The 7,966-nt window shown below is 39.6% G+C and overlaps 1 long non-coding RNA gene across 1 annotated transcript; it reads left to right on the top strand.

Annotated features, from left to right (window-relative positions):
• Positions 1–431: 431 nt before the first annotated feature.
• LOC309510665 lies at positions 432–1,920 on the top strand. Its single transcript, XR_014210423.1, has 2 exons — positions 432–866; positions 1,422–1,920. It is a non-coding gene; the product is annotated as an uncharacterized lncRNA (long non-coding RNA).
• The last annotated feature ends 6,046 nt before the right edge of the window (positions 1,921–7,966 follow it).

The raw sequence follows: 7,966 nt of genomic DNA on the forward strand, positions 1-7,966 counted from the left end.
CTTAAAGGCCTTAACTGCTTGAACCCCGATAAATGCTGCCTATAGCTTTAATTAGGGGCCAAGCACCGAAGGTGCGTAGGCACCTATTGTATCTGTTCCCGTTCTTATTATTAGGGGCCAAGCACCGAAGGTGCGGAGGCACCTATTGTATCTGTTCCCGTTCTTATTATTCTTCTTCCGCCATGGGAGTCTATGGCAGCCCATAGAACCGATTGCGGGAAAGTTGTTTTGGTTTGACATTCTGATAGAGGACAATCCCAACATTAAATACACCAATTTTGGTGTTTCTAAGTCATTCCCACTAGTGCCACCACCTATCCAAAATTTCACTTTTATTTTGCTAAAAACTTTTGAACCGTATGGCCAATCAACAAAATTCTTTTTTCCTCTGATTCCTGAGCTCATGCCGATTCGACTGCACCCTATAGCTGTGTCCCAAAGTGAAGGCTGCATCCTCCGAAGGCCGTATTTGAAGGCCGGATGGCCGTATTTGAAGGCCGATTGCGTCACCGCGGCGCGACGAAGGACGTCCCAATTCAAAGGCTGCATCCTTGGAAGGTCGCATTTGAAGGCCGATTGCGTCACGCGGCTCGATGAAGGCTGCCCCAATTCAGTTCTGCATCCTCCGAAGTCCGTATTTGAAGGCCGGTTGCGTCATCGCGCCGCGACGAAGGCTTCCCTGATTCAAAAGCGACGCCAAATGCACCCTTCGTTTCCCCGTGAAAAGAAGGATACATAAATGGACACTTAGCGGCCTATTCTACCCCATAAGTCATTGCGCGCCGTTGACGACAGCATTTATTTACTTATTTTTAAAGGCGGCCGAGACTAGAGATCGGTGGTGGACAGCAAATTCACATTTAAATGTAAGTATTATGTTTTAATTTACTCAAATAGCTAGCGAAACCAGAGTTAAATTTCTTATAAACTTCTTCTTAACTCCTTCGTCACCATTGCGTGGCTACATTTATCATGTAGTTTTAGGCAAAACTTGTGGTAATAACGTTATTAGTTTAACGACCTATTTGTAATATTTGCACTTGTGTATTATAAGAAATATCACTCACCCAATAAAGCCCAAAACAATAAGAAAAGCAGTAGATAAGGCAATGGGGTTTCACTTTTATGTGTTTTTGTAGTGCTGTCATGCTATTTGGTTTTAACCAAATTTTAGTATACAGAAATATGATTTCTTAAGTATTTTGTATGCATGTCTTGATGTGTCATATTTTGCAGTGTTAACAATGCACTTAAGATTGCTCCTCTGTGTTAAGTTCTGCTTTTTTAGAACAATTCAGGAAAAAATGGGTTTATATATATATATATATATATATATATAAGAAAAGTAATACACACATCTTTGCTGAAATGTATTGTCCTGTTGTTGTTAACAAGCCATGGTTCATTTGCTCTGCCTTTAGGATTGCAAGTGTCCTGGGACAGGTGAGAGTGTGAGTGGGAAACCCACTGCTGAAACTTGGCCCTGGTTTGTCCTCATGGATGAGGTTTTGGGACAGAGGCAATGCACCAACCCCCCTGTCCTCATCGCCTCAATCCCTGAGGACACACCAGGGCCGAGTTCAGTAGTGGGTGCCCACGGTGAGGAGGAGCCAGGGGCAGCAGCACCAGCACCACCAGTAGCACCAGCAGGAGCACCAGCACGAAGGCGGCGAGACAGGACGGGTTTTTGAACTTGATCAGAGAAGAAATGCAACTACAGAGGGAGGCAGAGGCGAGGAGTGCACAGGAAAGAAGGGAGAGGATGGACAGGCTGTTTTCTCTTCTTGAGAGAATGATTGAAAAATTTTCTACATATTCTTGTTTAACTTTTTTCACTTTTATTTTTTAAAAGAAAAATTATGTACATTTATTTTTATGCTACTTTAATTGTGTAAATAAAAGAGAATGAATTGTTCTGGACATTGTTTATTTTTGTAATGACAGTAATACTTTCTGCATGAAACAAATTCTATACCTTTTTATTTTTTCAAATAAAATTGGTAAATGAAAATCATTTGTTCTATAGGCTACATTAAAGCACTTTTTCCAACTATTTACAAAATACGTTAAACATATCAAAATCAACATAAACATTTAATTTTACAATACATAAAATAAGAAAAAAAATGATGTAGACTCTATTGAGCTGAGCTGCTGGACCGGGATGGGCTGCCCCTAAGGCCTCCTGCTGGTGGGACATCATCTGGGATTGTCTCCAGAGCGTTTGAGTGCATATTTCCACTATCCACTAAGTTGTCTACCAACAGGTTTGCAGGGCTGATTCAATCGACGGCTTTCTGAAAAAAGTACTTTTAATAACTACTGCATTTATATTAGGCTACTACTGCATTACTGCGTATATGTTGCATTTTACTTCTGTATATTTTCAATATACAGTAATATCTGGTTGTTACATTATATAGCTACTTTTGTGTAGTTTAATGTAATCATATTGTGATGTGAGGAAAAAAGTACTTCAGTAGGTTACTTCACATTTGTAAGTGAATACTTAACGAAATATGCAGTTCCGAAAATTAAAGTAACAAAATTAGTCACAATATTAACAAATTGTTGCTCACTACAGCAGCGTCCCATATCAAAGGGCGCATCTGACGCGCTCGGACCGGTCTAGCCTACGAAGGACTGTTCTTGTCGCCTGGCAACTGTGACAGCTGCCAATGACGAGCGCGAGAAATACTGGACTTTTTATATTCAATTGGGTTTTGTATTCAAACAGGGCTAAACCGAAAATACATGACCTGGCAGCGCCGGGGCTAAAACATCCTCACCATGTCCTCAAGTAAAATATAAAACATAAAAATGAATGACAATAGCCAATTCTGGCTCCATAGCCGTTTACTGTATCAAAATGAATGATCAGGATAGTAGCTGTCCTCTCGCACTGTTGCTTGGCGCCAGGAGCGGTGATCGGGAACACCTGGCTGCGCAATTAGGAAATCCAAGGAAGGCTACATGGAGCGTCCTTCAGAGGACGCATAGGCTGCATCCTTGAAGTCTGCGTCCTTCGAAGGATGCAGCCTTCAACATTGGGACACAGCTTATGACTTCATTTTCCGGCATAAAAATATGGCCGCCATTTTGAATTTTCCGAAAAACCTACTTTTTCTAACTCCTCCTACGCCGTTGCTCCAATTTCCACGAAAATTGAATCAGATCATCTTCATACCATGCCGACAAAAAGTTATGGAATTCGTGTTGATTCATCAAACCGTTCTCGAATACAGCGCAAACTAATTTTACGTAGCGCTTGCGAAAACAGACACAAGCCTGTATCTCCGCAACGCTTTATCGTATTCAGACCAAACTTGGTACATGTCCTCACAAGCATGACCTGAGGCTACATGCTGCGTTTCGGCGCAGTGCCACCTACTGGTCCGAAGATATGAAAAATGGCTATTTTTGCTCATAACTTCTGAACAGTTTGTCCAAAAATCATAAAATTGGTATTGTTAGATTCAGGGCAACATGCCGAGTTGGCTGATATACAATCTTCCCAGATCAGTCATTTTGGCTGTCGGCCATTTTGAATTATGTGCTAAAATGCTGTATTTTATGAACGCATGAACGGATTGTTACGAAACTCAGTATGGGTCATCAGCACGATGTCCTGAAGGAGCCTGAGAAGTTTCGAAACAGCGCCACCTAGTGGGAAATTTTTTCCCCCAAATGCTTATAACTTTGGGTGTGGTCGACTTATTTTCACAAGATTCATCTCTTTAGACTCCTGAATCCTTGCCAAGTCCAACGATACCAAACATGCTAGGTTTCGCCTTACGGTTTGTGTAGCGTTGTGATTTAGCGCTTAAAAAACATTTGGCTATATCTTCGAAACCGCAACTCCGATCGAGACGAAACCACCGTCAGAAGTTTGGAAACATAGGTCGATAGCTAAACGCTAACACCCAAATGCGAAAATACTGATAGTAAGGGGTAGTAAAATCCAATCAAAGTCATGTGTCAGTCATTTTTTACGTGTTTTTTCATATAAATGTCTATAACTCCGAAGCGAATTGAGATATTTTCGCCAAAATTGACACACATATGTATGGGCTCACTCTGACGACACGTAATAAAAATGGTGGGACTGAGCCTCTTGGTGGCGCTATAATAGAACAAAACATGAAATTCCCATTGACTTCAATACAGTTTTGTGAAATAAAATGCTATACTAAACAAACGCATTGGTGTAATATTACGAAACTCAGAATGTGCCTTCAGCACCATCCCCTGAAGGTACCCAAAATATTTCGAGACAGTGCCACCTAGTGGTCAAAAGTTATAAAAACATTTCCAAAAAGGCTAATAACTTTTGAATAAATCGGCCTATCGAAATGCCACTGGTTTTAATAGATTCCTTGGGTCAAGCCGAGAACATAGATACCAAGTTTTCCTTATTTGGCCGAACTTCCTGTCCACCATCTTGATTTTCCGTCAAAACCTACTTTTTCGAACTCCTCCTAGACCGTTTGTCCAATTTTCACCAAAATTGAATCGTATCATCTCCAGACTGTGCTGACTAAAAGTTATGGATTTCGTGTCAATAGACGAAACCATTTTCGTATAGCGCAGCAAAGCAGCAGCAAAGTTGAGGCATGATGCTAATAGCACTATTCAGGCTTTATCTCTGCAATGCCTTGACATATTGACACCAAACTTTGTATGTGTCATTTTCACTTTACTCTGACCACATCACATCAGTTTTGTAACTGCGCCACCTATTGGTCGAAAGTGATAATCAATTAAATCATATTTTGAATTACTTTTTATGATTTTTCAGCCATTTCGCCTAAAATCCTCTTTAAATGTCTTTAATTGCTCATTGTTGCAGTTGGTCTGACACCTTCAGCCATGTTGGCATATCCTGTCATCTGCTTGCGCTTGGCCCCGATAATTGCTGCTTGCAGCTATATTTTATTCTTAGTTTTAATTAAATAGCCTACACTGGTCAGCAGAAATAAACCAGTTTCCCCGGTAACCTCTGTACACAAAACAACAACAGGTCTCGAAAGATTTCTCTCACTTCACGATTGTTTGCCAACATACAAGCTAGCTAGTAGCAATAGTAGTTAGTAGTCCTAAAATGTACATCGTGGTGCGGTTACATTTTTAAATTACATTTTTTAACACAACAGTTGTGTTTTTCATTAACCATATTTGGGTTAAAACAACATTTATGCCAACATACATACATTTTACTAAATCACTTCAGGTAGGCACATACAGGTAGAAGGTTTACCCACACCAAACACAACGTTACATAGATGAGACTCAGACGAGACTCAGACCAAGACTGACTGAACAGAGGGAACTAAATACAGACACTGATGAACACTGATTAACTGAACACAGGTGATGTAGATGATGATGATTAACTAGACACAGGTGATACAACTGAACTAATGACGACAGTGAAGACACGTGACATGATGACAGGAAGACAAGTCCAAAACAAAACTGAACACAACTGTGACACAAAGTGCTTTACATGCAGGTTCTATAAAAGGATAAAAATAAGGACACACATAGACCAATAAATAGACAACATATAAAACATCACATCTAACCATTATAGGCTAACGACATCAGATGCAGTTTCAACAGATTCTTAAACAATGACAGCGATTTGGCAGACCTGATAGATAGCGGCAGCTCATTCCACTGTCTCTGCCCTATTACTGCAAAGGCCCGGTCGCCTTTATGTAGGCGATTTGTTCAAGGCACTATAAGTAGTTTATGATTCTCTGAGCGTAATGTTCTAGAAGGGTTATATGGGGTTAAAAGATTTGCCAAATATGGTGGGGCCTGGTTATTTATAACTTTCCGATTTATATACGAACAGTAATATTTTATATCTTATTCTAAAATGGACTGGAAGCCAATTTAGAGACGCTAGTATGGGTGTAATTGATTTGTGTTTCTTTACCCTCATTAGAAGCCTCGCCACAGCATTTTGCACCGATTGCAATCGAGACAAAGATGCGGCGGTGATGCCACAATACAGAGAATTACAAAAGTCCAACCGTGATAAAATAAAAGTATGGATTACTCTTTCGAAATCTTTATTTGATCAAAATGGTTTAGTTTTTGCTAATAAACGCAGATTATAAAAACAAGCCCGGACCACAGGGTTAATTTGCTTGTCCATTTTTAGGTTATTGTCAATTAAAAAGCCTAAATCTCTAACAGTTGTTTTCGAGAAAGATGCTAGGGTACTTGAATCTAATATAATTTCTGAGGAGTTATTTTGGTGGCCAAATACAATAACCTCAGTTTTTTCCTCATTTAGCATTAAAACGTTTTTGGCCATCCAGTTTTTAACATCCTTTAAACACTCTAAAAGTGACTCAAATGAATTGGTAGAGTGCCTGAGTGGTAGATACATTTGCGTGTCGTCAGCGTAACAATGAAATGACACTCCATACTTTCTGAAAATGCTACCCAAGGGGAGCAAATATAAAGAAAATAGTATGGGAGAAATAATAGACCCTTGCGGAACCCCCCAATGAAGAGTTTTTTTTTTTTACCCGAGGTCATATTACAATAATTAACTGAAAAACATCTACCACTCAAATAGGACTGAAACCATTTCAAGACTGTGCCTTTTAAACCTACTGAATGTTCAAGACGGGAGATAAGGATGTTATGGTCAATCATGTCAAAAGCTGCACTCAGATAAAGCAGCACCATCATCTCCTTTGTCTAAGGCCAGAAAGATATCACTTAACACTTTCAATAGCGCCGACTCTGTGCTGTGGCCGGTTTTAAACCCCGATTGGAACATTTCTCCTATAGAATTTTTATTTAAAAATGATAGTAGTTGCTGCAACAGAACTTTTTCTAAAAATTGAGAGACAAAAGACATCTGAGAAGTTGGCATGCAGTTTTGCATATCATCCTGGCCCAAATTTGGACGCTTCAACCGAGGTGTCACTTTTGTGGATATGTCCCACTGGACAAGCTCTTATTAAACAAATGTGCTATACTCAGTGATACACATTCAAAGGTCTGCTTTAACAAACGACTAGGCATCAGATCATTTGCACAAAATGTTGGTTTCAGTTTTTGTACAATATCCTCCAGAACTGTCAAGGTAATAGGTTCAAAAACTCTCCACTCAGCAATGCAGGCAGGATAGTCAGATGGATTTTTCAGACCACAAAAGAAGATTTTTTTTTTATATTCAGCTCGTGCTCGTCTATCTATATGGCAGTGAATAATGACCAGCATCAAGCTTTAAAGGGGTCATATAATGCCTTTTTTGTACAAGCTAATATGATTCTTTAGGGTCTAAATTAAAAGTTTGTAATATACTTTAATTAAAAATTCTCATTAGTATTGTAAGAAAACACTAATTTTACCTGGTCAAAAACAGCTCTGTTTTCAGCACGCCGTTTAAGTGTATGGGTCTTTAAATGATAATGCGCTTTGCTCACCCCGCCCCTCTGTTCTGTGCATACACCGTTTGTTACACAATAACACAAAAACCATAACGTGTAGTTCATTATAAACGTGGGATTATGAGTTATATTGAGAACGTCGTACATAGAAAACATGCCGTAATGTACCCTGAGTGTAAAAAATAGCCGCATTCATCGTGAGGCGTGCAGCAAGCGATTTGCAAAGATTAATATAAATATTAATATAAAGGTTAATAAAACGTTACACTCACTTCAGTTCTTCTGGAGGTGCAGCAGGAACACGAATAGTTGTACCGATCCTTTTTTCAGGAGCAGCTTCTTAGCAAATAACCAGCTTTATACTGACCCTCGTTTGTAAAGCAGTTTGGTGTGTGAAATGATTTGCGCAAACATGAAAGCATTGACGTTGATCGTGGGGAATATTCCCTTCGAAAACACACTCAGCCACTGCGTCTTCAGCGGTTCGGATTTAGGAACATCAAAATGACTGCTGTGTTCGTTATTACACCCAAGAACAGAACACCACC

This window comes from Leuciscus leuciscus (genome assembly GCF_965113295.1).
Source record: "Leuciscus leuciscus genome assembly, chromosome: 12".
In the NCBI taxonomy this organism is placed as follows: Eukaryota; Metazoa; Chordata; class Actinopteri; order Cypriniformes; family Leuciscidae; genus Leuciscus; species Leuciscus leuciscus.